The sequence below is a fragment of the Saccopteryx leptura genome, chromosome 2 (genome assembly GCF_036850995.1).
Source record: "Saccopteryx leptura isolate mSacLep1 chromosome 2, mSacLep1_pri_phased_curated, whole genome shotgun sequence".
Taxonomy (NCBI): Eukaryota; Metazoa; Chordata; class Mammalia; order Chiroptera; family Emballonuridae; genus Saccopteryx; species Saccopteryx leptura.
In genome coordinates this window covers 273008270-273016082 of record NC_089504.1, presented here as the reverse complement: position 1 = coordinate 273016082, position 7813 = coordinate 273008270, and positions in this window count along the sequence as shown.

Genomic DNA, 7813 nt, shown 5'->3' with positions numbered 1-7813 from the left:
TCAGACCACCAGTTCCACAAACCCAGGGGTATCCCTCTAAACCAGGGGTCTCAAACTCGCGACCCGCGGGCCGCATGTGGCCCGCTGAACAATTTTGTGCGGCCCGCAGACTAATCCACGAAGTTCAAAATATTTTGGATAAAATTAAGTAAGCCTAGGGGCCTACTTGTATTTTTCATTTCTCTAGCATCCTAGCTAGATATTAGCTTAGTTAACAGCAGTTGTGATGCGAACTACAGTTTCTGGTCGTTTTGTGACACTGAGTAAACTGCATGTACGGTTGTGCTTGTTATACTGATTTTTTTTTGTTTTCAACTGCAGTGAGAAAAGTGTTGCGTAACAGTTGCCTTTTGTAGACCTAGTGCGGCCCGCCGAACGGCTGTGATCTTGCTCTGCGGCCCACATGCTGAGTTGAGTTTGAGACCCCTGCTCTAAACAAACACTCGACCCAGCTCCAGTGGGCTTGGTCCCCTCTCCTCGTCTCCCAGATGCCCCTCTGGGCTCAGCTGACTTTCCTCCCTCTTCACAGATGTCCCTCCTCCCCTCTCTTCTCAGACCTCTTTTCTTCTCAAGACTGACTTCTGAGTAGATGGTTAGCTCCACAGCTACACTCTTCCTTGTTATCCTCAAAGGCAAATACAAGAGACTTTTGTGTTTTTAAGCAGTTGCCAAAATGCAAAGACGTTAGACACATGGGGTGAACACAGAGGTTTGACAGTTTTCCTCAGCTGCCCTGGGCCCTGTCCCACACAGTCGCCAGCTAATCCTCCCCGCTACTGCTCCATTCTTAGCCATCCTTTCTTCTTAGACCTGGAGAGTCACATGATCCCACGTTATCTGCTATCTTTAGGCTGAAACCTTCCAAATCTCCATCTGGTCTTGGCTCTTTCTCTGAGCACAAGTCCTTCCCATCCAACTGCACCATCAACAGTTTCCATCTCGCAGGGGTCGTCAAACTTTTTATAAAAACCGCCCACTTTTGCAGTGCTGGTCAACCTGGTCCCTACCGCCCACTAGCGGGCGGTCCAGCTTTCATGGTGGGCCAATCGCAGCGCTGTTTGGTTGCCCGGTAGGGAACAGGTTGACCAGCACTGCAAAAGGGCCGCCCTGATCAGCTTCAGCTTCCACCCAAGGACATGAGCCCCATTCAGACCTGGGAACCTTCCCAGCCAACTTCTCCTCCATTCCCATGCACCCTTCTCTACCTACAAAATCTCCCACCTTCTCACTATCCTGTTCCTGACCCCTCCCTTCTCTACCACTGTCTTCAACCCCAAGCTCTCACTAGCTTTTCTTTTTGCTGCTTCAATAGGAAGAGTTGTCCCTGCTCTATCTTTTGCAGTGTTAGCATAGAATGGTTCCCAAGGGGCAGGCATGTTGATGTTATCCTCCAGATTAAAACCTCAGCATATAATCCAAGCTTTTTAGGATGGTCTTTAGGGTAGCCTGCGAAGTGTCTGCTAACTCTCCAACTTTATCTCTGGGGAAGACCCCCACCTGCCTCATCCCACTTCCTCGGCCATTGTCCAGGCCAAACACCCTTCTTTATACCTCCACATCTTACTTCCTCTGTGCCTTCTGCTACTCACTGATCCCAATGTTATTAAGTCACATTTTCTAAGAAAGCCTCCTTCTCTAGCAAGTAGGTCTGAAGTTAGATTTAGGGTAGAACAATAACTGTGTTGTAGCTGGCCAGTAGCTCAGAAAATTTAACTACCTTCCCAATCTAGGGTCCATTACAGTAGTTGGGCCATAATGAAAGGGGGCTGACCCTTTATTTCCAGTATAAATAGAAATACACTTTAGCTTAGCTAGTGTAAAGAACTTAAATAAGTAAGAAAACAATCTCTAGAGTGAGTATGCTTGGGTTCTAAGACTCATTACTTAACCTGTAATTTTCTCATCTTTAAAATGGGAATAATAATAAAACCTATCTCACATGGTGTTGTGAAAGTAAAGGAATTATGCAAGTAAAGATCTTAGATTTTAAAATAGTTCCTGGCAGAGGGTAAGCACTTGGTAAATGTTAACTATTGATGTTGTTATTAGTAGTGATAGTAATATTTATAGAATTCCATTTTTCCCTATCAAATCACCAGAAGGATTTTTACCAATACCGTTGGAGAGATTATGAGATGACTGGGTGATTTAGCTGTTCTATTTGCATTCTGATTGGTGACAGAAACTGATTGACAGGTGCAGCAATGCAAATGAAAACACATGACCCATTCCTTCCGACCCACCCTGCTTTGTATTTTATAAAGGGGTTGTTTCATGGCCTGGTATATCTGGGGTTGGGTAAAAGTACTTTCTGCCTGTTCAGGCTTAAGTCTACCAGTCTTCTGCAATTTATCAGAACCCAAGGTTCTCCAAATCTCTTCATGGTCACTTATTTCTGTGGGCTACAATTTGTAAGTCAATTCTACCTCTAAGATGCCTTGTGATTCCCACAATTCCCTGCCACCCACAGACAGGCTTTGTCACATGTTTAGAAATGCTTAAATGCTGCTATTTGCATGGACATTCAGAAAGCACCTTTTTAAAAATCTAAGATATTTGCTTTGGTGGTTTTGTGTAGACACAACCAACAGGAACCCTTTGGCAAGGAGCCTTAATTCAAACCACCGGGCAGGGAAAATACCTGGGAATTTGGCCTGGCTTTATAAGAGCCATATTTTTCAGCTGAATAGCAAGAATCTCCAAAAGGGAATAAAGGAAGGAAGGAAACTAATGAGATTTTTCTTCCCTCAAGGATGGTGGGGGCTGCTCACGGAGTGGTCTGCAGGGGCTGTGGCATCTTTTATAGCTGGTGACAACCGAATGCCTTGGAGATAAGGCAACAATTATGAGAAGAAATGAAAGAAAACCCAATAGCAGCCAAATAACACTGCCATCTATTAACAAATTATTATAGGCTGAGACGGGCTTTAATGAGATTTTAGCAAAAGAAATCTAGTCACGTTCCTCTGGGGAAAAGAGATTTTATTATGATGTGAATGATTGAGCGGGTAAGAGACCCCCCCACCCCCACCATGGAGCTTCAATAAAGAGGAAGTGTGTGAGCCCTGTGCCTGGTTCTCCAAGGGCTCTGACTCCCATTCAAGATGAAGAGCTCTTGGAGAAGGGGACCCGTGGAACACTGTCCCACAGGAGGTTTCTGTTTGGCACCTGGCCCGGTGAGCCAAGCGAGCCTTTAAGAAAATTGTTCTAGATCTCTGTGTGGTGACTCCAATGCTCTATGGTGCTTTCAGCTATCTGAAAAGGTGTCACAGGGTATAGTGACATCCTTGATTTGGAAGGACGATGAGGCTGGCCAGGGACCTTGTGAAACCACTGGGGTGTCAGAAGAGAAGGCACTATGAGTCCAATGGTTCAAGAGAGGAAAGAGAAGACGCTGCACAGAGTGGGGCGGAGGGAGGGAGGAAGGAGCGCAGTGTGGGAGGTCAGGGTGCACTGCACTCAGATGTGCAAAAGCGTTTGTGTGCAATGGCTTTTTTCTCTCACTGTGCCCACCCCTTCCATTTATCCATTAAGTGAAAACTTACAGGTAGTCAGTAACATCAGAGAGAGGTATAACTGTCTCAGTACTAATATTTCTGGTACCCAGGACTTAGTTGTTTGAAATCTGTGCTTTTTTGAAGGACATTGAGGAAACTGGAATGATCTAATGATGCCTGGACTGTTAAATAGCATAATTCCTTAGGAAAGGGACACCAGACCATAGCAGGATGGGGAAGGAAGTGTGAGTAGGTGGTCTCCCTCTGGCAAAGGTTGCTTTTTTTGATCAAACTTTAGCTAGGTTCCTGGGCTCTCCTTCTCCCTAAGCCCATCTGCGCACTATCCTTGTAAAATCCAATTTTAGGGAAGGACCCTGCAAGAACCCCGGAACCCTGATACCTGATCAGGTTCTTCATCTTCCTCCATCTTCCGTGTGATGTCTGATTACCCTGAGCTGTCTTCAGCAAGAGTCTTGTTAGGTCAGTTTAGCCCAAACCTCCCTTACCCCTGATGTTTTCTCTTAGTAGTTTTACATCCACCAACCCCCACCCTGCCCCTGTAACCTCCCACTTGCCGGTCCTGTATTGGGAACTGAGCCTGATTCTATACCGAGATCTCTTTTTCCTTATTGCAACAGTCCTGAATAAAACCTGTTCTGGCCACTTCACTGTCTGGCTCTAGTTTCCTCCAACTCCCACCTGCTGATGAGTCAGGGAGACCGATCCCTTGGCAGCTGGGGCTCAGTACAAGACTGTGTCACTTTTTGTGGCAGAGTAACAACCAGAATAGCTTTGTACTCTGCTAGTTATACTTCCCCTGAGACCAATGGCATGTTAACAAACTATAGAAATGATCCCTGAAAGTATAGTCTTAATGGCATGTTAAAATATTTAGTGTCTGATAATATATGATAAACGAGGAAGGAGTATAGCAGCACTTCCCTTAATGGCTCCCACTGTAGGAAAGATTTAATAGAATCAAGGAGGAACTTAAAGTGACAAGGAAGATAAATCTCAGGAACATATATCTTTGGGATAGATAGCTCATTTTGTTAGAATATAGTGCTATTATGACTGTGAACTAACATTTATTTAGTACTTACTTGGTGCCAGGTGCTGTTGGAAGTATTTTCACATGTTAGCTCCATGCTTCTCATGCTATCTGTGATGACAAACCAGTGTGTTTGTAAAATTTCTTATCTTCCATGGACAAAGGCTTTCATAGCAATTCAATGAAAGTTAATTATTACAAAATGAATCTTTAGGAAAATGCAAAACTTAAGCTCAGTTGTGGGTTTGTGTATGTGTGTGTGTGACAGAGACAGAGACAGAGAGAGGGACAGACAGACAGGAAGGGAGAGAGAGAGATGAGAAGCATCGATTCTTCATTACGGCTCCTTAGTCTCCTTAGTTGTTCATTGATTGCTTTTTCATATGTGCCTTGTGCCTTGACGGGGGCAGGGGGGACTACAGCAGAGCAAGTAACACCTTGCTCAAGCCAGTGACCTTTGGGCTCAAGCCAGCAACCATGGGGTCATGTCTATGATTCCATGATCAAGACAACGACCCAGCGCTGACACTGATGACCTTGGGGTTTTGAACCTGGGTCCTCTGCATCCCAGTCTGACACTCTATCCACCGTGCCACCACTTGGTCAGGCGTACTAAAAGATTTAACGGATATAAAATTACTTTGGCAAATTGCTATACAAAGCTTATTCTTCATGGCTGTACTTATCTCCCTGTGGGCGAGTAACAAATCTTCACAGACTGGCCCCTGTTTGCGCACTCTATGTTGAAAAGCACATATGTTGAAGAGTTGCAGTAATTCATTCAGCCCTGATAACAAAATCTTATGATGTGGTTAATATCTCCATACCACAGATGAGAAAACCGAGGTGCAATGCAGTTATCCTCCTAATGAGGCCAAATTAGACCCTTTAACAGTCAATACACTTTGCAAAGAGAAAAATCTCTATTTTATGACCATAAAAGTGTAGCTTATATAGTCATTGTAAAATTAAGAGTAGCTTAAGAAAAGCAAGACTTGATGGGAAAAGTATGAATTAGGATTTATAATTTAGGCCTCTGTTAGGAAAACTGTGGAAGAAAAAGGCCAAACATTATAGATAGGAGTTTCATCTTTACTGTACTGAGCAATATGGGGAAGTGTTTAAGAGCATGGTTTAGGAGCTAGGTAGCCTGGGTTTATTCCCTGGCTTGGCCACCTACTTGCTGCATGAACTTGTTAGTTCCTACTTAAAAGGGTGTTTCAGGGGAGGAATAATTGTATTAATATATGTCAAGTACTTAGAAAAATGCCTAGCACATAGTAAGAGCCCAATAAATGTTAGTTATAATTTTTGTGTTTAAAAAAACACCCACTGCAAAATTTCAGATTGCCTAAGAAACTCCATCTATAGCGGCCTAAGTTCTGACTAAAGCCAATTCTTTTTGCCTTAAACTGGGGCCACTTAGCCACGCTGCACTGGTCCCTGCCAGAGCTAAGGTACAGAGTGGGATTCTCAACAGTGGCGTTACTGACATGTGTGTTTTGTTGTGTGTGTGTGTGTGGGGTTGTTGTCTGCATTGTAAGATAGCAGCATTCTGGCTTCTACTCATGAGATGCCCATATCATCCTCTTCTGGTTGTGACAACCAAAAATGTCTTCAGCCATTTCCAAATGTCCCCGGGAGGAAAAATTGCTCTGGGTTGAGAATCACTGTTATATAGAAAAAAATTGTCTCATATTTTTATAGCTTTTGAGTTCAAAAAGGCTTCTGCATGTTTTAACTCAGTTGGGGATGATAAAAAGAAGGAAAGATCAAAAAGATTAGAAGAGGAAGCGAGGGAAGGAAGGAGGGAGGGAGGGAGGGAGGGAAAGAAAGATGCAAAGAGTGCAGAGATGAAGACAGGACGGGTGTGAGTGAAGGAAGGTATGGCTAAGCAGGTGTGTGTTAAGTGGTCTCCCACAAGTGTGTCCACATCTGCATATTCTACCAGTACATCAAAGTCAAAGTGTTCAGATCTGAACTCAGTTGCTTTCCCTGTAAATGTGCTCCTTTGTTGTTGGTCCAGTTTCTGTTCCTGACCTGACCATCCACCTAATCACCTGGGTTTGGAAATGTGTGTCCTCTTCAAGGAGACCTTCCATCTGCCCTCCAAAACTTCCTTATTAGGTTTGTTGATGCTACTTCTGTTATCTCCCTCAGGGTCAAAGAGTCTCACACACCCCTGATGTCAGTGCCAAGAGGGACCTCAGACCTTGTCCATCCCTCTCATTTCAAGGATGAGAAAACTGAAGCCCATGAAGGTCTAGGGTTGACCTTGGAGAGATTATGACTCTGAGTCTAGTTTACTTGATTGTAAAATGGGGATAACACCATGGGCCTTAGAGGGTGTTGTGAGCTGGCACAGAGCCCACCTATCACCATGTATTCCCCTGTCTCCCGGATCCTCGTGCTGATCCCAGGGCCCAGATTCCAGAGCGGAGGTGAGTGTCCGCACCTGTGAGTCAGTTCTAAACTGCTTCCTCTAGTCTAAGTTGTACCACAGGTCCCCATGTTGTGGAATTGTAGGGTACTTGCCAAGCCATTAATTAACCTAATGTTTTTATCCTTTTTGGCTAATGGTTCTTGTATGTATAATCTAACAGTCAGGATGTGGGTCATTGTAGGGTCAGAACTCCTGGCTCCATTACTGGGTCTGAGTCTTTCTGCATGGCTGTGTGCTTCCTTGTCTGGTCCGTATCAAAGCCAACCTTATTTTCATAGAGCAGCTCACCTGCAGGACTCTTCAGTGACTTTAAACCATAACCATACATACTAATAGCCCTTAAAGATGGCCGTCCTACCACTGCAAATCTATTCATTTTACAGTTAACAAAGAGTTGGAGGGTGGAGGCTCTTTTGGTAAGTTTTGTTTAGGGGCCCAGAACTCAAAACTAAAAACTGCTTATTCTAATTTTGTCAGAAATAGCTCATACATGTTAACCAAGTTCAAACTGACTAAAGTCAGTCTAGGCAGCTTCACTTATATTTCTACTTAGCATTTTTTTTTTTTTTTTGTATTTTTCTGAAGTTGGAAATGGGGAGGCAGTCAGACAGACTCCCACATGTGCCCAACCAGGATCCACCCGGCATGCCCACCAGGGGGCGATGCTCTGCCCATCTGGGGCATTGCTCTATTGCAACCAGAGCCATTCTAGTGCCTGAGGCGGAGGCCATAGAGCCATCCTCAGCGCCCGGGCCAACTTTGCTTCAATGGAGCCTTGGCTGCAGGAGGGGAAGAGAGAGATAGATAGGAAGGAGAGGGGGA